Raw genomic sequence first — 26,176 nt, forward strand, 5'->3', positions numbered from 1 at the left:
AATAGAAAAATAGTAAGTACTAGTACTTTTATTCTTCGTGGAGACGATATTGTCGACTCACCATAGCTATACTATTTATTCAATAGGTGCGCTTGCCTTTTTCGTAATTTTAGCTAGTTTAGTGACCATCAAGTTTTTGGCGCCGTTGCTGGGGAAAAAATATTAGGAACACTCAATTTTTATTAATTTAGCCATTTTTATTTTTATTGCATTTTAATTTTGTTTTAGCTTAATTTTTGGTTTCTAATTTTTTCTTTTATTTGCTTCTGGTAGGTTCTTTTAGTTTATGACTAGAAGAAACCCGTCAGGACCACTAGTATTTGATAGCGAAATTGAAAGTATAGCTCGCAGAAACCATAGAGAAGCAAGGTAGAATTGACAAAATATAGTGGAAGAGTAAGAGGAAGTTATTATCATAACTGAGAAGATGGTTGAAAATCAGAATAATCAGCTACCTCCTGTGGTTGCAGCAAATCCTATAAATCCAAATCCTGCTCCTCGTACTATGTACGATTATGCCAAGCCCACTCTAACTGGGCTAAATCAAGTACCGTGAGACTTGCTATTGCTACGAATAACTTTGAACTAAAGTCGAGCACTATTCAGATGATTCAACAGTTTGTTCAGTTTGATGGTTTGCAAAAAGAAGATCCAAATACTGATTTGGCTAATTTTTTAGAATTTTGCAACACTTTCAAGATAAATGGCATTTCTGATGATGTCATTCGCCTAAGGTTGTTTCCCTTCTCATTGAGGAATAAAGCCAAAACAGTGGTTGAACTCCTTACCACGATGTTCTATCACTAGACGGGATCAAATAATCGAGAAATTTCTGTTGAAATACTTTCTATCGACTAAGATAACTAAGTTGAGGAATGATATCTCTTCCTTCGTACAGATGGGCTTAGAGACCCTATATAATGCATGGGAGAGGTAAAAGGATTTATTGAGAAGGTTCCCTCACCATGGGTTACCTCTATGGCTACAGACTCAAATTTTCTATAACAGTTTGAACCCCTTAACTAGGCAATTCATCGATGTAGCTGCCGATGGTACTCTGAATAATAAAACACCTGAAGAGGCTTATGAGTTTATAAAGGAGATGTCACTGAATAATTATTAGTGGCAAGTCATTAGGACGATGACGACAAAAGCAGCCAGTTTTTTTAACTTAGATGCGGTCAACATGTTATCAAATCAGGTAGAACTTTTAAATAAGAAAAAATTGATGGTTTATATGGTTCTATGCAGGTACATATAGTAATACGGTGATATGAATAGAGGAGGGATGAACAATCCAGATTGTTTACCCTACGGTCCTAGCACATAGAACGAACAAAGAAATTATATGGGTAACAATTCTAGACCTCAAAATAATCCCTATTGTAACACTTATAATGCAGGTTGGAGGAACCATACCAATATCTCTTGGGGTGGTCAAGGAAACTAGTGACCACAAACCCCTCCAGGCTTTCAACGACAACCTCACCAGTAAGAAAAGAAGCCAAACCTTGAGGAAATGTTGACGAAGTTTATTTCGATGTTAGAAACCCACTTCCAGAACACCAAAACAACACTTAAAAATCAACAAACGTTGATTGAGGGGTCAAGAACCAAATCGGTCAACTTGCGAAGTTGATTTCAAAACAACCACAAGGTAGCTTGCCTAGTAACACTGAAACTAACCCAAAGGAGCAACTTTATGCAATTACTATGCGAGATAAAGAAGGGTTAGTTGAATCCGAACCAAAACTGAGGCAAGAAAATATGGTAAGTAAAGGTAAGGTTGAGGTAAGCCAGAATGAGCAAAAATCGGTCAATAAAGAAGATAAACCTTATGTGCCATATCCCAATGCGACAAAGAAAGACCACACAGATGAACATTTGGTAAATTTCTTAAACTTTTTAAAAAATTACATATTAACTTACCATTTATTGAAGCTCTTTTGCAAATGCCCAATTCTGTTAAATTTTTAAAGGAGCTTTTGGAAAACAAACGAAAGTTAGATGATTCGTCGCAGGTGGAGCTAAATGATATTTGCTCGGCCATTTTGCAGAATAAACTACCCAACAAATTGAAAGATCCAGGGAGTTTTACTATTCCTTGTTTAATTGGTAGTTTAAATGTTAATAATGCTTTGGCTAATTTAGGGGCGAGTATTAATGTCATGCCCTATAAAATGTTTAAACAACTAGGTCTTGGGAAACCCAAACAAACTAGGATGAGTATTCAATTAGCAGATAGAACCATTAGATTTCCTACGGGTATTATTGAAGATGTTCTCATTAAAATTGATAAATTCATATTCCCTGTTGATTTTGTTGTTTTAGACATGGATGAGGATAGTGCCGTACCTTTGATTCTAGGTCGGCCCTTTTTAGCAAATGGTAGAACTATTATTGATGTTGGTACAGGTGAACTCAAACTTTGTGCAGGTGATGACACGGTTACTCTCCAAACTCGTGATTCTGCTAAGATATCTAGTGATCGAGATGATTATACGAGTTCTGTTAATATGAGTAACCTTGTAGCTCAACATTCTTTGCAGAAAACACCTCGAAAAAATGGAATAAAGCTACGTTGTAATCCATGCGACAAAAATAGAACAACTCATGAAGAACAAATATTGCGAATCAATGAACTAGATGAATGGCGAACACATGTCAAGGAGAAACCAAGAATACACGATACAGAACCAAAGTGACACCATGATGAGCATGAAGATAGAACACACCAAATTAAGGTTGGGGACAAGGTACTACTAGACAAAATAAATCCTCGAATTGTCATTTTAGAGCTTAATGCAAACGGAGCAACTCCTTTTACAATAGTGAATGTCTTTCCATACGGTACAGTCGAGGTAACTCATTCTGAATTTGACACTTTTAAGGTAAATATTACTCAACTCAAACCTTATTTTAATAATAGTATTGATAGCAAGAAAGAGGAGTTTCGACTCCACGAACCACTGTGACCGTGTGAATACGAGGTAAGTCGAGCTTAGACTTTAAATAATCACTTCTCGAGAGGTAACCTGAGCGTTAACACTACTAATTTCTTAATTTTATCCCATGATATTTTTAGAATTAATTATTTTCAAAAATGAATTAAAAAAATGTTTTTTGACCCATACGACCTGGACACACGGGCGTGTCCCAGTTCGTGTGCACTAAAAAGGGTCTGACAATAAGTTACACAGCCTGGCGACATGGCCAAGTGACCTACACGGCTTGGACACACGGGCATGCCCTTGGTTGTGCGGATACTAGGACTTAATTTTTCAAAAATCGATAGAGGCACAGCTTAAAATAATCCACACACGGCCGTGTAGACCACATGAGCGTGTCCTAAGTCGTGTGAAACTTGGAGTTAATTTTTTTTCAATTTTAAAACAAGTCAGAGAGTTATACGGGCAAGGCACACGGCCGTGTGCGAGACATGGCGGAGCTACAAAAGCGTGTGGGAGGTCACACGGGTGTGGGAGAAGCGAAGGAAGTTGCACACGGCCATGCGACATGGTAGTGTGCTTCACACGGCCTGGACACACGAGCATGTCTGAGGCCGTATGAAGACTGGGTTAAAAATTTTTATCGACACGGGCTGAACAGGAACCACACAGGTGTGTGACATGGCCGTGTAGTCCAACATTGGCCTAAACACGACTGTGTCACCCCTTTTTAATCAAACCCTAATTTCTTTTTGTAAAATATTTCTTTTTCCTCCTTTCATCCTTAGCCTCCTCCGTTCCCTTATCGCTACACTCCAGCCACGATCGTCGACCCATTCCTCACTTTGCTGAATCTTCTCCCTTGGCCTTATCTCAGTCCCATCGAACCAATCCACCCCCTCTCCTCTACCTATGTCAAACCGCCCTACCCTTCCCTCTTCCCATCTGCATGAAACCTCACAGCTCCCATCTCTCCCTCGGTTTCCCTCTCCACCACCCCTACCCGCTCGCACCGACCATAACCCCCTCCTCTACCTTCTCCTTTCTCCTTACCTCCCTTTCAAACTGCACACTACTGACCGCACCACCCCTCGGCCTATCGTACAAAACTCTGCCAACCCACTAGCGCTTTACAGTCGCGTACCTCCAGTCGACCCTTCTATACTACTGTCATTCCACCGTAGGTCAACCACTTTTGCACCTCTTTTTTAATTAATTATTATTATTTTTTATTTGTTATTTATTATTAGTATTATTATTTGTTTTTTTTCCTTATTCTTTTTACTTGTTTTCATTATTCTGATTACTGTTATTTTTGATATTTTATTTTCTTATGATTGCTTCATTCTCTAGCTATGTCATTATATGCCTTAATTTGTTCCTTTTATGTTTAGTTTGTTTCTATTCATTATTTGTTCATCTTATTACTATTCTGAAACATTTATTTAGCTATAGTACTCGTTGTTGACTTACTACTCTTTTACGAAAAGGCTCCGTTTTCTTATCTTATCATTATCTTAGTATTATTATTGGTGTTAATATTTTGATTATTCTTTTTTATCTATAGTTTTCTTTTATTCTAGTTCTTACATTATTAGGTATTAATACATATATGTTAGGACTAGATTTCTATTTTGATTACTTGGATTCTATACTCTCGAACCTGTGTTTGAATATTTGGTGAGGCTTTATTTATTTACTCTTGAATTTTTTTTTAGGCACACCGTGACGAACACACGAGGCAAGTCTAAGGTCACCGTACCCTATTCGAAAAAGTGAAAGACCCCTAGTGCGACCTCCTCTTCGAGCGCTTCTGCCAAGGCCCGCCACCCTTCAATCCAATTTTCTGCGGGCCCCCAAGAGGATTTATATCAGCTCCTTCGAATATGACCACTCGGCCTAGGCCGATGTATTGATTGGGTCGCGTTGGAGTAGGTCTGACTAGCTGATGTTGTTCGTGCCTTTATTGCCACAACTTCGTGGGACTGATTCTTCTCTATCATTGAGCCTACATATATGAAGCTTACTTTAGAGTTCTGCGTGACATTTCTTCTGCAGCAGGTCATTATTACTCATGATGAGCCATGCACCAACACTTTCTGACTTGGTGGTTTGGTGCGTCAAATGAATGTCCCCGAATTTGGTGCTACTATGGGACTCTACACTGAGGAGTTCATGAGTGTTGAAAACTTTCTCTGTCTATACTAGCACATCTATTACAGTCCATCTCGTTGTTGGGCAGAGCTTACAGTGATCCAGACACTATACGATGTAAGTTGCTAGAAGGCAATTTCTCTCTCTCCAGTTTTACGGTACCTTCATGTACTTTTAGCTCACACTTTGAAAGGTAGGAGAGAGAGCACTGGAGTCGTTAGCACTCATGATGCTTATTTTCTATGGAGCATGGCCAATGGGCATATCTTTGACTTGGCATACTTTATCGTTTTAGCCTTCTACCATCAAACTAACCACTACAAGAAGGACCTCATCTGTTTAGGCCAGTATGTGACTCGCCTCACTCGACACTTTGATCTCCTTGACACACCTAGCAGTCCTCTACACTTACTCTCATTGGCCAGATGTCCCCATAGGGAATCTCGAGCATGATTCATATGAGGATGATCAAGCGGCGTCGTAGAGTGGATCCCCTTCAGTATCGATTATTTTATTTTGACGCTCAGAATGAACCCAAAGACTTCACTGATGATGTTCCTCTCCATCACAAGGACCCACCACAGCCTTCACCTTCGAGTCACCGCCCTATTTCTTCTGTTTCCACTTTAGCGGACCTCCCCGAGCGATTCACTCACTTCGAGCAGTACTGCGTTCAAAGGTTTGACAGTATTGACACAACATTACAACAGATATGTTAGCATCTCCATATCTCTTCTTCAGGGCCAACGACTTAAGACACCGACGTGTCTGATAATGAGGACCATTGAGTCCGTTTGTTTTATTTTTATTTTTATTTTCTTAGACTTCTTTTATTTTTATCTTTTGGATTATATTTTTATTTATTATGGTTTCTTTTAATTGGGTTAGTAACTCTTTATTCTTCTTCACCAACTGTGTTTATTTTCTTAATAGTTCGCTCAGAATCATGCACTACATCTAGCTTTATCTACAGTTTCGTTTTTCACTATTCTCGGAATTTCATCCGATATTTAGGGCAGTTTTAATTCTCTCCCTCTCTTATACTATTCTGTTTATACTATGATTATTTATGTTTGTACATTGAGGACAGTGTACATCTTAGGTGTGGGGATATTATTTATATGATTATTAGAAAATCCCTAAACTATATCTTGTATCTAAGTAATTTTCTCATATTACTATTAGAATGAACTTTTATCAATTTGTGATGTTTGTTGATGTGTTTTAGATTAAATTCATAGGTATTTGTGCATTGATTGTTTAAACTTTAAGACATGAAAGAATTAAGCATGATAAGTCTATTTTCAGAATTAAAAATTTATAGGTTGTTTCCCTGAATTGAGATATTACCTTGAAGTTTGAGATTTGCAAGACTGACATCAAAAACCATAATTTTTTTGTGAGATTTTTAGCCTGTAGAGCATATATATTTTTTTCTTATTTTTTATTAGTGGTTATAAGTGTGTCAATTTTGATTTTTTTATTTTAGAGCTTGCTTCGATTATGCATGTCGAGACTACACATTTGATTTGATATACTAAGATGATAAAGGCACTTAGGTTTTAACCCACTTATCCCATAAAATGCCTACCTTCATAATTAACCTTTTCTGAACCCCGTTGAGCCTAACATACTATTTCTTGATTTACCCACTCATGTTAACCCATAACTAACTCTTTTGATTCGTTGAGAATTTTTCTCGTTTTATTAACTCCCTTTTTATCAGGATTTGATTTGGTTAGTTGCCTAACTATGCTCTTTTGTTTCATTTGCTAAGTTATTTCTTATCATTCTCAAAAAAAATAAAAAAATAAAAAAAATATTGATTATTATTTAGTTCTATGTTAATTGAGCTTGAACAATTGAATTCATATTTTGAGAAAAAGCTTGTATTATTCTTAAATAGTTTTCGATTGATGTACTTGTTTTTCATTCAACATTTGTTTATTTTTCTAATTTGGTAATTTATCAATTCGATCTCAATTTTAACCATCTTTTTCAGCCTTTCTCCACACCCTTAACCTAAGCCTCATTACAACCTTTAAAAGACCTTTTGATTAGTGTATCATCTCATTTTATAGTGGTGGAGATTTGATTTTCATGCAAGCCTATGGTAATGACTTTTCATGTTTGACTATTGAGTGCTTCTTTTTGAATCTTAAACAGTTTGAGTGATTTGAGTGAATCTTTAGTGAGGATGTCAATTATTTTCGGTTTTAAATTAAAGGTAATTACTTAGATCAGGGGAAATACCTACGTTTTCATGCTTTAAAAAAACGCCCGACTTGGATTGTTTGAATCTTTAATGCTCTTTTAGTTGAATTATCAGTGTATGATTATTTTTGAATTATCTTGAAACATTATTGATGAGAATTATAAGTTGAAAAAGATTAATTTTAATTGTGAGTTGAAGATTTTTCTTGAGGACAAGCAAACACTTAAGTGTGGGGATATTTGATAAACCATAAAAGTAATATGTTTTTAATCCCATTCTTGATGATTTTTGGATGACTTATTATGTAAGTGAGTGAATTTGATGCTCTTAACCCTTTAAATTCATGTTTTTATACTTAGGTGAGCATAGGGGAGTGAAAGAAGCGAAAAATGGGGTAAAATCAGACAAAAAAAACTGTTTCCAAGATCCACACGACCTAGGCATTTCTACACCGGTTGGGCACACGCCCGTGTGAGCCACACGAGCTAGCCATACACACATGTGCTAGCCTGTGTCGATTTCGCACCCTGTTTCTCTTTTACGCAGAAAAAACTAATTTTTAGGGATTTTGAGCATTCTAAAGTTTATAAATACATAGTAGAAGAGGACATAGGGGGCACGTAGAGAAGAACGAGGAAAAGACATGAAGAACGCCATCAGATTCACTTCAGAAGCGGACCTCCTTCAAGATTGAAGATCTCCATTCAATTTCTTTAGAAGTTTTATTAGGTTTCTTTATGTCTTGTTGTTTTCCTAATTATAAACTAAATTTCCTAGATACCTAGGGAGGATGAAGCCTATATAATCTTATTACTTGATTTTTGAATTACATGATAAATACTTGAATTGTGTTCTCAATTATGTATGCTTATTTCATGTTTTAATATTTTCGGGATATTAATTCATGCTCAATGTGCTTATTTCAGGGCAGCAAAAGTCTCTGTTTAAGAGTAGATTTAGCATAATTTAGTGGAGTTGCATGCAATCATAGAAGTAGGACGACATAAATCTACTGGATTAGAGTCAAATCTAATAGGGGAATCCATAGATCGAGTTAATGCGACAAAAGGGTTTTAATTAGAAAGAGATTTCAATTAATCAACCTAGAGTTAGTTGTTTTAATTCTCGAAATAGATATTAACATAATTTAGGGACTTCTACGGATCAAGGCACAAGTGAATAAATCATTTAATTCAGATTTAGAATAATAAGTGAAGTCTAGGTGGATTCTTTCCTGGGTATTGTCTATCTCATTGGTTTATTCGATTATTTTCTTAATTCATTCTCTATTGCATTCTTAGTAATTAGTTTAGTTAATTTTAGATTAAAAACAATTCCTTCAATTTATCAGCAAGATAATAGAAAAATAGTAAGTAATAGTACTTTTAGTCTTCGTGGATACGATATTCTTGACTCACCATAGCTATACTATTATTCGATAGGTGCACTTGCCTTTGTTGTAATTTTAGTTAGTTTAGTGACCATAAAGTTTTTGGCATAGTTGCTGGAGACTAAAATATTAGAAACACTCGATTTTTATTAATTTAGCCATTTTTATTTTTATTGCATTTTATTTTTTTTAGCTTAATTTTTGGTTTCTAATTTTTTCTTTTATTTGCTTCTGGCAAGTTCTTTTAGTTTCTGACTAGTAGAAACCCGTTAGGACCACTAGTATTTGACAGCGAAATTGAAAATACAACTCGCAGAAATTGTAGAGAAGTAAGGCAGAATCGGTAGAATATAGTGCAAGAGCAAGAGGATATTATTATCATCACTAAGGAGATGGCTCAAAATCAGACTAATTAGCTACCTCCTATGGTTGCCTGCAAATCCTTAAATCCAAATCCTGCTCCTCATACTATGTACGATTATGCCAAGCCCACTCTAACTAGGGCTGAATCGAGTATCGTGAGACCTACTATTGTTGTGAATAACTTCGAACTGAAGTCGACCACTATTAACATGATTCAATAGTTTGTTCAGTTTGATGGTTTGCAAGATAAAGATCCAAATACTCATTCGGCTAATTTTCTGGAATTTTGTGACACTTTCAAGATAAATGGCATTTTTTACAATGCCATTCACCTATGGTTGTTTCGCTTCTCGTTGAGGAATAAAGCTAAATAGTGGTTGAACCCCTTACTATGAGGTTCTATCACTACATGGGATCAAATGATCGAGAAATTTCTTTTGAAGTACTTTCCACTGATTAAGAAAACTAAGTTGAGGAATGATATCTCTTTCTTCGTACAGATGGAATTAGAAACCCTATATGATGCCTGAGAGAGGTATAAGGATTTATTGAGAAGGTGCCCTCACCACGGGTTACATTTATGGCTACAAGTTCAAACTTTGTAACATCCCGAAATAGGGCCTAAACAGAATAGTGGTTGCGAAACCACAAATTCGAGGTAGAAAATATTATTTTATTATTATTTTGAGGTTCATGATATGATTGCATGATTGTGTGAAAATTTCGTGATGAAATTCTATGCATAAAGTGCTTAAGTTGAGATTAGGGACTAAATTGAATAATTTACAAAACTTGCATTCTAGAAGTTTTTAGTATGAAATTGCTTTGGAATATTAATTAGGAGGGTTTAAATAACAATTTGACCAATTTCTAAGTTCATGGACAAAATAGGACATGGATGGAATTTTTGAAAGTTTAATAAGGAAGGGCATTTTGGTCATTTGGATATTAAATGAAATAAAAAGGGAAAAATAACACAAAATTCATCATCTTCTTCATTAGCACGAAATTTCAAGGGTTCTCCATAGCTAGGGTTTGTTTCAAGCTTTCAAGCTCCATAATCAAGAAGAGCGAAATTCGGGAGTAGATCGGGGAAAAGAAAAAGTAAAGGACTAAATTGTAAAGTTTAGTCACATTTTGTATCGAGGTAAGTTTGCAGTAAATAAATGCAATATTCTTTTATTTTACATTATTATTTTCAATTTCTAGCATTTATATACTTATTTTTTGAGAATATTTAAAGTCGAATTAAAGGCGAAGTGACAGAGAAAAAGCATTAGGAAGCCCCGTTTGCACCTTAGGAATGTTAGGATATTGGGGTTAACAGGACAGGACAGGACAGAAATGAGCCATATAAGTCCATATCAGATATATGGCTTTGGAGATAGGAATGAGCCATGTAAGCCCATATTAGATATATATATATGGCATTGGAGACAGGAATAATTCATGTAAGTCCATGTCGAAGACATGGCATTGGTAGGATATTGATAGACAAGAACGACCCTAGTATCCTTAGTATTCCGAGTGGTTCAACGGGTCATTGTACAAATTAAATTATAGTGAATTATCAGCAAAAGGGAAGGTAGATTTATATTTATGAATAGTGAAAGGGAAGGTAGATTTATATTTAAGAAAGAAGGTAAGTGAGTAAAGAAGAAGGTAGAAAATGAGAAGTAAAGAAAGTTTATGAGGCTAGGTGACATTATGTATAATTATTCATTATGTTAAATGTTATAATTTATTTGCTTGTAAGCTTACTAAGCCTAGTGCTTACTCTCTTTATTTTCTTTTTCTTATAGTTTTTATCAAGCCACTCGGGGATCGAAGGAAACGCCGGAGACCCGATCACACTATCGAAGAAATCACATTGGTATAGTTAGACGTTTCGTTTTGTGTATGCCATGTATAGGAACTTGATTTCTTTTGATATGATATGATCAATGAATGATGTGTAAATACTTGCTAGTGATTAGCTAATAGAATGGCTAATGATATACATGTTTAATAGTATGTATGATTAAGTAGTAATTATCACATGAAAACGGATTCAAGTATCAGAAATAACGTGACTTTGAAAAATCACAAAACAAATTGTAGAGACATGGTTTGATGGTGAATAATATATGAAATTAAATCTCATTGTATTTATTTTCATATGGAATAAGCAAAACAGGTAAAGGTTTTGTATTTTATAAGATATCTGAGTTTTAGTGAAATAGGGCCAGAGCGATTTCTGGATCCCTTGTTCCAACTTTGGAAATTCACCATAAAATTTACAAAAATAATTATGTGGTGTACTTTATATGGTTATAATCCTTATTGAACCTACTTTTAATAGAAACAAACGGTATAGTCATATGAGTTTTGTACAGGGAGAAAATTGGTTTGAAGTAAGTAGAGGTCAGTGCAGTCGAATTCTGAAATAGGGGTAACTTTAACTAATAAACTGTACTAATTGGCTAAGTCAAAAAATTCTAGAAAACAATTAGTAGATATATACATGAGTCTAGTTTCAGGAAAAATTTATGGATCTTAATTTCAAGTTTTGAAACTCGAGAAATGAATTTTTAAGCAACCATGATGCAGAAAAACAGTTTATTCCGAAAATAAAAATAAGTGGTTTAGAGTTGTTTAAAAGGTAAGATAAGTTTAGTAACACCTCAAGCTTGACTCCGGTGACGATTTCGGGCATGGGGGCATTACAAAATTTCTACAACGGTTTGAACCCCTCAACTAGGCAATTGATAAATACAGCCACTGGTGGTGCTCTGAATAATAACACACTTGAAGAGGCTTATGAGTTTATAGAGGAGATGTTAATGAATAATTATCAGTGGCAAGTCATGAGGATAAAGCCAACAAAAGCAGCCAGTGTTTTTAACTTAGATGCGGTCACCATGTTATCGAATTAGATAGAACTTTTAAATAAGAAAATTGATATTTATATGGTTCTACACAGGTACATCCAATGATGCAGTGCAATATGAATGGAGGAGGGATGAACAATCCAGAATGTCTACCCTATGATCCTAGCACAGAGAACGAACAAATAAATTATATGGGTAACAATTCTAGACCTTAGAATAATCCCTATTGTAACATTTATAATGTAGGTTGGAGGAACCATCCCAATTTCTCTTGGGGTGGTTAAGGAAACCAGAGACCACAACCCCCTCTAGGCTTTCAACGACAACCTCACCAGCAAGAAAAGAAGCCGAACATTGAGGAGATGTTGACGAAGTTTATTTCGGTATCAGAAACCTGTTTCCAAAACCCCAAAATAGAACTTAAAAATCAACAAGCGTCAATTCAAGGGCTCAAAAACCAAATCGGTCAACTTGTGAAGTTTATTTTAGAACGACCACAAGGTAGTTTGCCTAGTAACACCAAAACTAACCCAAGGGAGCAATTTCATGCAATTACTATACGAGATGAAGAACGGTTAGTTGAATCTAAACTAGAACTGAGGCAAGAAAATATGGTAAGTAAAGGTAAGGTTGAGGTAAGCCAGAATGAGCAAAAATTGGTCGGTAAAGAATATAAACCTCGTGTGCCATATCCCAACGTGACAAAGAAACACTACACAAATGAACAATTTGGTAAATTTCTTAAACTTTTTAAAAAATTACATATTAACTTATCGTTTATTGAAGCTCTTTCGTAGATTCCCAATTCTATTAAATTTTTAATGGAGCTTTTGGAAAACAAATGGAAGTTAGATGATTTGTCGCAAGTAGAGCTAAATGCAGTTTGCTCAGCCATTTTGCAGAAGAAACTACCTGACAAATTGAAAGATCCAGGGAGTTTTACTAATCCTTGTTTAATTGGTAGTTTAAATGTTAATAACGCTTTGGCTGATTTAGGGGCGAGTATTAATGTCATGCTCTATAAAATGTTTAAGCAACTAGGTCTTGGGAAACCCAAACAAACTAGGATGAGTATTCAATTAGTAGTTAGAACCATTAGATTTCCTAGGGGTATTATTGAAGATGTTCTCGTTAAAATTGATAAATTCATATTCCCAGTTGATTTTGTTGTTTTAGACATGGATGAGGATAGTGACGTACCTTTGATTCTAGGTCGGCCCTTTTTAGCAACTACTAGAACTATTATTGATAGGTGTAATCCGGGCAAATGTTGGAGGAAAATTGTGCCATACTTTAGTTTTGGGTCTGTTGAACACTAATTTAGTGAATGTTCACGACTTTCTTTTATTTAGACGCAAGCTTTGGCTTTGAAATAGAATCAGAGATTGGTTTATGCAACTAGGCATTGAGAGGATCGAGTCACATTTGAAAGCAAGATAGATACATTTGCGATTAATGCCAATTATAGCCTGCATTGATTAAGTGTTTGGTTGTACCCAAGTGTTTGATTGCCACTAGAGTTTTTGAGACTTTGGGATTGTGGAATTGTTACTAATATTTTTATAGAAAGTTTCTTGTGACAATCCGTGCTAGTGAATGACAAGTTCGTTAAAGAGATTTTCTGGTTTAGGAGTGAAATTTTTCTGGGTTTGCATTGAAATCAAAGTTGCACAGCGATTGTAACACCCCAAACCCGACGAGAATGTTACGGCCGAATCCGGCGTGCCACATCGAAGTGCTTCTCGAAAATAGGACTTGTCGTTAAGAATCCGAACTTAAGTTAAAACCCTTTTAGTCTTTATTGCTTGAGAAAATTTGGAAAATTAAGTTGTTACTAATTGAAATCAATTTTTCAAGACAATTGCCATATTTATCACCATTGATTCCTTAAACTGAATAACATCGCGTAAGCTTTTTAAAAACTTTGAAGTCTAAAATACGTGTTTTCCTTGAAAACAATTATTATTTTGAAAACTCATCTTTGCCTAGTCTAGCAGTTTAGGGTAAGAAATCAAATCCCAAATAAAAGTTAAAACCACAAATGGCCTTATTACATAAATTAAAACCCAAACAAAATTTAAATAAATAAAGTCAAAAGTAGAACATCAGCAATCGTGTGGCCACCTTCGAGTCCCTCGAAGCACCAAATCGTCTAAGGCTAGGGATTACTTGCGCAGTTAAAAGAAAGGGTGAGTTTATGAAAACTCAGTGTGTAATTCTTTATCAGTCAGACAGTAAACAGCATGCAGTAACAGTCTGGGCCTTAGCCCTATACAATATCAGTGCAGTTTGGGCCTTAGCTCTATACAATAACAGTATGGGCCTAAGCCCAATACAGTATCAGAAAATGTAGTGCAATTATGCATCCCACCAAAATCCAGCCAGCACACCACCTGTACCAACCAACACACCATGTGGGGATATAAATCGACCCACCCAACCAGCACACTAACATCGCAACAAAGCTGCCAGCAACAGTGGCAAGCCACCAGTATCAATAATTGTGGCATAGCCACCAGTAACAATGAATGTGACATAGTCACCAGTATAGTACTTCCTCCAAATCAAAATCCCAACCCCATGCAGTATGTCATGTCATAAACATTACGTGTATACAAAGTCAAACATTACATGTATACAAAGTCATACTCAGTACAATCATATATGTAAATCATAAGCATATCAATCATATGAAACATAGGGGCATAATCATCATTTTACCATACATGGGGTATTACGGTTATTTTACCTTACAGGGGCATTACGGTCATCTTACCCTATAGGGGTATTACGGTCATCTTACCCTACAGGGGCATTACGGTTATTTTACCTTATAGGGGTATTACGGTCATTTACCCTACAGGGCCATTACGACCATTTTAGCCTACAGGGGTATTATGGTCATTTTACAACCTAAGGATATTTCGATAATTTCACAAATTAGGGGTATTTCAGTAATTTTATAAATCGAGGTCTTAACGACCCAACCGAAGGTCCATCGTCCCCTCGAGCGACTTAAGTAATCTAAAAGACATAACGGCGCAAATGGGCCTAAGGCCGAATACTCAACCCAAGAAGGCTCACACGCTCGTGTGGCCCATCTAGCACAAATTTAGATACAGCTATGTGTACACCATAGCCTGATTTATTAATACTCACTTACCGTAGATTTTATCCATGTGGGGCCTACGAGCCCATTGGCCCCACAAGGCCCATTTCGGCCCATCGAGGCTCAAAACAACCTAAGTCATGTGCGAGACATGACAAGTCCATCTACTTCCCTCTTAACAACAAAATTTACCCACACAGGCCAAGGGGCCCATTGGGCCCATACGACCCAGTTCTACCTATCGAGGCCCATAACGGCCTCTACAGTCCTACGCCTAAGATTTGTAGGCTCAAAACACCACACGTACGATTGCAAGCTCGTGTGGCATCAAACGTCGTATTTCGGCTTTTGCCGATTTGCAGTTCAATAGGGGTGTGATTACACACCTTTTTTGGCTTTTGATAGTAATGGTTTACGGTGTACAGTTACGCACCTGTTTGCGGAATCACGCGATAAAAATCTCCAAGTCCTAACCTTGATTAGCGAATGACTTTAATCTCTTAATACCTCCAAACAGGATTGATCACACCGAATGTCGAATATCTGTATTAAAATAGATCTTATTAACCCATACAGTGATCAAATATGTGGCCTCAGTCTACAGACGTTAACTTACCAACCACAGGAATATACGACCCAAAGTAAGAATAAGGTAGTGATCTTACCTTATACGATTAATGAGCGGCAGAGTTTGATAACTTGCATAATCTTTGCCCTTTTCCACTCCTCAGGACTTCATAGCCCAATGCACCGCACCTTGCGAGGAGGGAACAAAAAAATCATGATCAATAATATTAAGAAGCATTCGGCTTTCGAAAAAGATAGAAGAAGATAAATAGAGTGCATATAGAATTGTCAGAGAAACAAAGAAGAACTTTGCAACCACATACCGATTGTTAAATCTTCAGCAAAACTGAACCACCATACCACAATGCATCGAATGATCAACCAAACACTGAATAGAGGACAAGAAACTTTAAACAAATAAAAGGGGAAGGAGGGACGGCCGGCTCAGAAAAGATCGAAAGAAAGAATGAAATGTTAGAGAGAAAAGGGAAACTATATTCGGTTATTTCCTTAAGAAAAGGGAAAAGAATCGGAAACATAGATGATCCAAGAGAGACTGTTCGGCCACTGTTGAGGAAAGGTGAGAGAGGTAATATAAAAGACACAACAATTCTGGTAGAGAGGGGAATATGGAAGATAAGAAGACTCAAAGAAGAGGCTTAGCACATAACACTTTCGGCAAAAGAAGATAGTAAAGCAAAAGGAACTCGAATGGTAAAGACAAATTTGGCTAACACCAAAACGTAACAGAGAATGATCCCCAAAATACAATATTCAGCCAAGTCAACACAAGCAAAACGAATGCAAAAAAAACAACTATCGAAACCCCCAAAGTCCCTGACCAATTCAGCACTAAGTCAATGTCCAAATAGGCACCCATAGACTCCTAAATTCGACCAACTCCTCCCCCAATCAAACTCCACAATTTTCTCCACATAATCCTCCCCTTATCTCTCCATCGTCCACTCCCAAGATCACTCCTCAATTCTCTCCTCAACAACCTCCTCCATCAGAATTCAACTACAACTCAACCACTGGCCGAACCCAATTACAAAATAAATACCTCATTAGTATTGTGCCATACTCGAACCTCAGACCTTAAGGTTCCCTTACACGCCACCTTGCCACTACACATGCTCCTCTTGTATTATATTTTGTCCTCAATAAACTATAAGACATATGTGCTAGTGTCCAGATTCACTTAAGATAAAAATTAAAATAAATTGCAAGAGCCAAAACTTGAGCTCAAGCTCCCTTGCGTCATTTATTTAACACAATAATTTAAAAGGCCTTCATCCATGCATCCAGGGTTTTATTCACTTAAAACAAAAAATTTTGCTAAAGCCCAGGTTTGAACCCAGGACTTCTCCTACACTCCCAAACACTCCTAATCACTTAACTACTACAGCAGACAATCAATTGTGTCATTCACTTGCACAACTAAATTCCAATTCCTTCGATACTTGAAGTCCATTTCTTCTAGGACCAAATTCAGGCATTACAGCGATAGCGTGGTGATCAGTTTGGAATGAAAAGTTTCAGATTTTATGGTTAAGAGAATGTTATAACAGTGGGAATTTTAGGACAACATTCTTTAAAGGCAGGAAGATTTGTCACATCCCAAAAATCGAGTTAGAAGAAATCGGGTTAGTGACACCAAGAGTGGTTACGTTCGGCTTTTATGTTGAGATTGTGAAAAATTTTGTAAAGAGAAGTGATCTGGTTTAGTGGTTAACTATTGTGCTTGTGTGTGGTTCTGAGTTCAAATCCTGTTCTTTCCAGTTTTGCTAAAATTTGCCTAAACCCTTAAATATGTGTATTTGCGTTAAAAGATATTTGTGAGCATTTGTTGTCAAGGATGGGTCTGTTGGTTCAATGGTGAGGCTTTAGCTTACCGAGAAGTCCTGTGTTCAAATCCTCGTGTGTGCAAATTTGGAAATATTTTTATTCTATTACTTTGTGTCATTCCTATGGTCAGAATTTGAATTCAAATTCTAGAAATCTGATAGGGATTGGTTAAGTAGGATTTTATCTTTATTCTTTATTTTTTATTTTTTATTTATTTATTTTTTTAAAAAATAATTAAAATACTAGTTTTCCAAAAAAATTTCCAAAATGGACGTACACTTCCCCCACTCTCTTTCATGTCTCCTACACTCTCTCCCTCTCACACATTTGTCGTTCCATTATTTTTTTCCCAAAATTTCCTATTTTCAGCTATATTCAATTTTGCTTCTGTGAGTTCCTACTATTCTATCATGTTATGAAGTATTATTCTATCATTCAAATTGCCTTTTATTTTCAATCTATTTTGGCGAGAATTGGTCTCATCTTGTGCTTTTAAACAGTTTTGTCAGTTGGCTGGGCATGGTTCTGGAATCCTCGTTGATTTGTTGGCTCGAAAAATGATCAAGTGTGTGATGAAAAACCCAAAAAACAATAAGCGGCGCAAAGCTGAAAAGTAGGTTGTTGACACCACACGGCCGTGTGCTAGATTGTGTGAATCACACTGTTTGGGTCAATTGGGCTGTGTGGGCCACAGAGCATGTGTGAGGTCAGGCGTTAGGCCATGTGGACCACATGGCTTGCCAGTTAGGCTATGTGGGCCATATGACTAGTCAGCCATTTTTTAAAAAATTTCACTTAGGCCCGTTTGACTGTGAAATTCATAATTAAACCTTCCATGGGGGTCCATTTGACTTAAATAATACTCAGAATGTGACATCTATTGATATGTGTCTATATGTGCTATGGGTAAGGTATGTGAGAAATATGTTTATGTTCTTTGTTCTGATAATTCTGAAAGCATGATTACGTATGATAAGCATGACTCGGATTAATAAACTCTGTGTAGGCTACATGATATAATCTGCATTAAGGACATTTGCATAAGCATGTCATATTTATGATTTGTTACGATTATATGTTAGCATGTTAATACATGTGCATTGGGGTGGGATTTGATATATGATGGAGGAAGTGTATTCTACCAGTATTACTATAATTTTGGAGGTTAAACTATAATATTTGTCTGGTAGCTTAGCTGACCTTTATGAGTGGCATACCACAACGACCCGGTCTGATTGGATGGATGGACTATTGTAGTTCTATTTGGCGTGACTGGTTGGATGGAGTTGGTATGTAATGGATGGGGTAGAATCTGGGATTGCAATTGTATCTAAATCTGAAAATGCACCCATATCTGAATCTAAAAATACATTTGATTTTCTATATGAGAATATGTTTGAATCTAATTTGAAAACATATCTGTTTATTTATGTATATCTGATTTGTTTTTTGGGATGTGTTACACACTGATTTCGTAAAGCTCACTCTTCTTTTGTTATACTCTCAGGCAACTAGCAAGTTTAGGATCAGACAACGAGCAAGAGCTTGGATTTTTTTCTCAATTAATTAAATATGATAGTTTACGTTACTAATCTTTCTGGACTTTTGAGGCTGTAATTTGTTTTTAGACTTTATTTTTGGTTTTTGTTTAGTTCGTCGATTTTCGGGTATTTTTAGCATAAAACTACAAAATCACACTAGTTACAAATTGGAATTCGGTTTTGAACTAAAACTTTAAAAATTTCTGTTGCAATGTTAAGTAATCACTTAAGTGTTTTTCTATAAATGAATAAGTAGTTTTTAACATATGTTTGCCTTTAAAATGGAAACAATTTGTCAAAATTAATACTTTCAAATCACACAATTACGATTCAAGTTATCGATTTAAATTAGGTTTTTTCAAACATAAGTTTTCCTAAACATTTGTGAAAGTTTTGCCAAAATTTATGATTTTGAAACGCATACTAAGTTTTGATTAAGTCAAAAAATTTTAAACAAGTTAATGTAATTCCTCAAGGTTCAATCTTAATGTCTAGGTCAGGTTTAGGGTGTTACATCGAATGCTTAGTAAGTTTGTAACATCCCTAACCCATGTCCGTCGCCAGATTAATGTTACAAGGCATTAATGAACAAAAACACATTTACGAACAATCACACACATATATATAAGTCATATCCATATATATATATATATAAAACATAAATTCAATTAAATAATAATCATGATTTCATGAAACACAATATAATGTACAAATCATATTAAAAACAACTCAATAATATTTGAATACCTAGAAGAAATCAAACCATTTATATCTTATTTTACTCTAGCACATCTTAAACATTTTAAAATGTTTACATAATACTTTATTCAATAGCAAAAACATACAGTATTATCAACTTTATTAAATGGTATTATAAATAAGTCATATAGTTAACTGTAATTTAATAATGAACCTCCATCCAAAATACATCAAACAACTATGTTTATTCACTTAAACCAAATCTGTATATTTAACATCAATTTTATATAATTACACCATTTTCGTATACGAATATCAACTTTTGCACATACTCTTAATAATATCAATCGAAAACTTATTACATAATTTAACAAGCAATTATTGATGCAACTTAATACATTATAACATGACTAATGATGTTATTACAGTTTTAATTAAATAATACGTATTTGCCCTAGTTCAAAACCACGTTTAACAAATGAATTGATACCAAATAATTAATTAGATCAATCATAGAACATTTTCCTAACTCAATACCTTGCATAACCGAATCATAAATTGTAATATATTCAAAACATAAATCTTGCATACCATGTTATAAACATATCAAAACATACTTATATCAAGTTCGGATATAGCTAAACAACTTTAGATGCCAATTCAATTATAACACATTAACTAAATATAGCAACCTAATGCACATATATACTTTTATCTATGCATATCATACCTGAACTAGCCACACATTCAACCAGATTCATTAACCATTTCCAAAACATATAACACCTATCTCAACACTATTCATCCATAGCACATCACACTATAACCACGAATAAATTGAAACACAACCAAGCATAACCGAATTCAACATATAAATTAAGCCATTTTCACATGCCTATATACATAATCCAAGGTTCATTATTTCAAAATGTAATCTAGCCTATACATGCCATAATTAAAGTTTAACTTTGAAGTACCGAAGTAGTAGATAGTGTGATGAACTTTACTGACGATCCCCGAGCTTGTAATGTGAATGTGACAGCCCTAAATTGACCCTAGTCAGAAAGTGGTTTTGGGACCACGAAACCGAGTCTTATAAATAATTAAAGGTTATATTCTGTGTTTATGATGTGCGTAAATGCTTGTGTGATAGTTCCATACTTTAATTTGGTCAGTGTATGTGAAATTTATTAGTGGGGACTTATGTGAGACAATTTAGAAATATGCTAGGCAAGTGCTAAAGTGGCCTATTAATATATGTGGGAAAGTGCTTGTCCTTGCATGTCAAATTAGCCAAACTATAGGTAGTGGCAGGCCATGCTACAAATTATATAATCAAGTGAAAATTTTATATTAACTTTAATTAGCTAGGTGCCATGTTAGTATGGAGGATGTAATAAAATAAAGAAATGATAACTAAAGGAAGGGATGGGTGAAAGAAAAAAAAAGAGAGAACAAGAGCATTCGGTGATGAAAACAAGTTGTGTTCTTTGGTTATTCTTGGCCGAATTGAAAGGAGGAAGAAAGGAGTGAAGCAATCGGTCATCTTAGGTCAATATTAAGCTCAAGAGCAAAGGGGAACTAAATCCGATAAAGGGAAGGAAAAAGTTATCGAATAGCCGTCGAAATCGTTCGACAACATCAGAGGTAAGTCTTTGAGTAATGGAGCTTAGATTATGATTCGACTAGATCATGTTTTAAGTAAATCAAAATCATGCTCTTGTATGTTGCTATTGAGCTGAAATGATAATGCTTGATAAGTGACTTGTGTTTGAATTCTAGTTATGAAATTGAAATAGAGATGTGTCATGATTTATTGATATGTGCATAGATATTCGGATGATAACCGGGCTAAGTCCCGAAGGCATTTGTGCTAGTGACTAATTCCGGGCTAAGCCCGAAGGCAATTGTGCGAGTTATTATATCCGGGCTAAGTCCCGAAGGCATTCGTGCGAGTTACTATATCCGGGCTAAGTCCCGAAGGCATTTGTGCGAGTTACTATAACCGGGCTATGTCCCGAAGGCATTCGAGCGAGTAGCTATATCCGGTTAAATTCTGAAGGTATTTGATTTGGGGAATGAGTGATCTTGCTATAATAATTTCGATTAATATGCTCGTAAAATCCCAACAATGAGGTATGTTTCGTATGTGCATTGGAATAGTTGCTTCCTTTTGAATATTATTCGCTCAGTCGATTAATGAGCTTCCGGTCTTTGGTTAAGTTGATCCCTTATGTATGAATATAAGGGTTGGAAATGTGAAGTAGGACTGATTTTTGAAAATATGTGTATATGAAATTATCCGTTTAGTTATATGAATGCTATACTTCAGTTGTGTTTAATTTCATTGCTCAAAACTTACTAAGCATTAAATGCTTACTCCTTCCTTTGAATCTCTGTTTTATAGATTTTGGTTCGTCAGCTATCGGACTCGGGATTGTCGAAGTCGAAGTCGTCCACACTATCAAAGCCCCTTTTGGTACACTTTTCGTTGAACTTTGAAATGGCATGTATAGGACTACCCTTTTTGTTGTGGGTCATGTACCCTTTGGTTTTGTATAAATTTGGATAGCCATGCGAAAATGGCTTATATACACTTTGAGCGTAGTATTATAATCGTTTTGTATGTTGTTCATTAAGAGGTATGGAAATGTTTGGAAACGATTAGCCATTGGAATGGTTAATCATGATCATATTTTGTGCTATATATGCTAAAAGGGCTAGTTGAATCATGGAAACTATGAAATAGGTAAAGTCTACCTTAAAGGCAGATGCTGACAGAAGCAGTGATGTAAATTTGAAAATCACTAAAAATAGTAGGAATGGAATTAAATAGTGAATAAATTATGTAATCGGACCTTAATGAATATACTTTCATATGGAAGAAACGAAATGATCATATGAGTCGTATGTTAAGAGAAATTTAAGTTTTTGTGAAACAGGGCCAGAACGGTTTCTGGATCCCCTATTCCAACTTTGGAAATTCATTATAAATTAACCAGAGATAATTAGAAGTCATGCGATATATGTATAGATTCCTTTTCGAGTCTAGTTTCTATAGAAACAAACGGCATAAGTATTGAAGCCCTTTACAAGGAGATATCTAAGTCGTAATGCATGAAGGTCAGAGTAGTCGAACCCTGAATCAGGGGAGACTTTAACTAATAAACTGTACTAATTGGCTCGACCAAAAATTCTAGAAAAATAATTTTTAGATGGATATATGAGTCTAGTTTCAGGGAAAATTTACGAAACTGGTTTTTGAGTTTTGAAACTCAAGATATGATTTTTAAGGCGACAGTGACGCAGTTAACCCGCTTGTCTGGAAATTTTTAAATGGACTATGAAAATAAGTGAATTTAGTCTGTGAACCCCTCGTGTCTGACTCCGGCAACGGTCTCGGGTACGGGGTGTTACAATTAAATTGGTATCAGAGCGACGGTTTACTCGATTCTAGGACTACCGTAATACGTTTGGGTCTAGCTATACATGCCATTATGTGATTATTTGATAGTGTGGTGATTTCTGACAATTGAAAATGTGTTTATTATAGTAATGGATCCCGATCCCAACCGAGCGGTAGCTGATGATCTTGAGAGTGTAGCGCCTGCTCCCGCACAAGGGACAGTGCCGACGGACTCTCAACCTATTGCTAGTAATCCGTATGATGAGGCTAGACAAGCTTTTTATAGCGTGATGAATGATTGGTTTAACCAATACATTCGAACAAATACGGCTGTTCCACAACCCCATTCCCGACTAATACAACCCCCGCACCTGCAATGCCTCTGGTCACTGACCAAATAAGGTCAAATGAGCCCCCAGTTGACAGAATCTGAAAACACGGGGCTACTGAATTTAAAGCTACGGACAGCGACGACGCCGAGCAAGCTGAATTTTGGTTGGACAACACTATCCGGGTACTTTGTGACAGCCCTAAAGTGACCCTAGTCGGAAAGCGATTTCGGGACCGCTAAACCGAGTCACCAAATTATTTGAATATGATATTTATTGTTTAAAATATGTGAATATGAATGTGTGAAAGTTTTAAGCTCCGATTTAGTCGATTGCATGGTGAATTTAGTTAATAGGACTTATGTGAGAATTTTAGAAATGTGCTAGGCAAATGTAAGTGGCCTATTAATGCATGTTATAAGAATGAAGGGTTTGCATGTCAAATAACCATTTATTTTGAGTAGTGGCCGGCCATGTATGGGTCTTAGATGATAATATGAATTTCCTATTAGCATTATGGGTTTAGAAAATAAAAATAGTGAATTAAGAATGATAAAAAAATGAGGTGAGTGGGAGGAGAAACCCAAGTTGTCCCCCCTTACTCCCCATTGCCGTGACTAGACAAAGAAAAAGAAAAAAAATGTTCATCCTTGGCCGAAAATTCTAAGGAGGAAGGAAGAAGAAAGGTTGAAGAGGTTCGGCCATGCATGTAACTAGGCTAAGGTATGTTTGATGATGTTCCATGAGATGCATGCATGTTTTAGTTGTTAGCTTGAGTTCTACCTAGCCCATGGTCTAAATCTTGCTATGTGATGGAGATGACACTCGGCCATGGATGCATCATTCCTGCTTGGTGTTGATGTTGTGTTGGTGAGATATCAAGTTATTTTTGTGACCCAAGTTGAGATTTGGATTTTGGAATGAGTAAGGTTTTCGGCTATGGTAATTATAAGGGTGATGGATGTTGTTTCATGCTAAATCTAGATGAACAATGTTAGTGCTTATATCTCGATATTTATGAGTTTCTTTCTTGGTTTTACCTCAAACCCATGAAGTATTTTTAATTGGTGTTGTTAGAGGCTTCGGTCATGGGATTATAAGCTTGTTAGTTTTGATGGTGAAATTTATGCCTTGTAAGGGTAAATGGTGTCTTGATGCATTCGGCCATGGTAGAAAGTAGATGTGAAATGGTAGTAAGGTGAAGTGCAAAATGTTAGTAGTTGATTACTAGTGTATATATGCGTGTTAGCTGAGTTTTGAAGTTGAAACAAAATGATATATAATCAATACAAGTAACCATACTTGTAGGAAGAATTAAGCATATAATCGGCTTCAACATAGACATGCATATTCGGCCATAGAAAGAAGATTGGTGTTGCATGTATTCGGTTAGAGGCAAGCATATTGATGCTTTTATTTTGGCTTAGACAATCGGCTAAAAGGGAGTGTGGGTTAATATGTTGAGTTGATTCATGATTTCATATGTATGTGACTTTAATGTCTAATGTATATATATGGGCTAAGTACTTTGAGTTCCTCTTTTCGATGCTCAAATGATTAAATCAATTTATTTGTTAAATTAAGCTCAAGAGCAAAGGGGAACTAAATCCGATAAAGGGAAGGAAAAAGTGGTCGAATAGCCATCGGAATCGTTCGACAACATCCGAGGTAAGTTTTCGAGTAATGAAACTTAGTTTACGATTTGATTAAGTCATGACGTATGAGCATAACAAATATACGGTGATATGATGATTCTACTTGAATTATATGTTGAGTTAATTAGTGTATACGTATGACGGATAGCCGTATGTGCATAGAGATCGTGTCATAAAGCAAACTAAACCATGCTGTTTGTATGTGGCTAGTGAGCCGAAAATGGGATTGCTTAATACGTGACTTGTGTTTGAACTCTAATTATGAAAATGAAATATAGATGTGCCATGATTTATTGATATGTGCATGAATATTTGGATGATAACCGGGCTAAGTCCCGAAGGCATTTGTGCGAGTTACTATATCCGGGCTAAGTCCCGAAGGCATTTGTACGAGTTACTATATCCGGGCTAAGTCCGAAGGCATTTGTGCGAGTTACTATATCTGGGCTAAGCCTCGAAGGCATTTGTACGAGTTACTATATCCGGGCTAAGCCCCGAAGGCATTGGTGCGGGTTACTATATCCGGGCTATGTCCCGAAGGCATTCGAGCGAGTAGCTATATCCGGTTAAATCCCGAAGGTACTTGGCTTGGGAATGAGTGACCTTGCTGTAATAGTTTCAATTAATACGCTCGTAAAATCCCAGCGATGAGGTATGTTTCGTATATGCATTGAATTAGTTGATCCTTTACAAATAATATTCGCTCAGTCGATAAATGAGCTACCGGCCTTTGGCTAAGTTGATCTTTTGTGTATAAATATAAGGGTTGGTAAGGTGAAGTATGATATTGCGAATTTGTGCATATGAAATTATCTGTTTAGCCATATGAATGCTACACTTTAGTTGTGTCTAATTTTATGGCTCAAACTTACTAAGCATTAAATGCTTACTCCTTCCTTTGAATCTCTGTTTTATAGATTTTGGTTCGTCAGCTATCGGATTCGGGATTGTCGAAGTCGAAGTCGTCCACACTATCAAAGCCCCTCTTGGTACACTTTTGGTTGAACTTTGAAATGGCATGTATAGGACTACCCTTTTTGTTGTGGGTCATGTACCCTTTGGTTTTGTATAAATTTGGATAG

General features: G+C 36.0%; 2 non-coding genes across 2 annotated transcripts; both read right to left on the reverse strand.

Annotated features, from left to right (window-relative positions):
- Positions 1–865: 865 nt before the first annotated feature.
- On the reverse strand, positions 866–972 carry LOC121213201 (small nucleolar RNA R71). Its single transcript, XR_005908573.1, has one exon. It is a non-coding gene; the product is annotated as a small nucleolar RNA R71 (small nucleolar RNA).
- Positions 973–9,537: 8,565 nt separating this feature from the next.
- On the reverse strand, positions 9,538–9,644 carry LOC121213125 (small nucleolar RNA R71). Its single transcript, XR_005908493.1, has one exon. It is a non-coding gene; the product is annotated as a small nucleolar RNA R71 (small nucleolar RNA).
- Between the last annotated feature and the right edge of the window lie 16,532 nt (positions 9,645–26,176).

Source organism: Gossypium hirsutum, chromosome A13 (assembly GCF_007990345.1).
Source record: "Gossypium hirsutum isolate 1008001.06 chromosome A13, Gossypium_hirsutum_v2.1, whole genome shotgun sequence".
In the NCBI taxonomy this organism is placed as follows: Eukaryota; Viridiplantae; Streptophyta; class Magnoliopsida; order Malvales; family Malvaceae; genus Gossypium; species Gossypium hirsutum.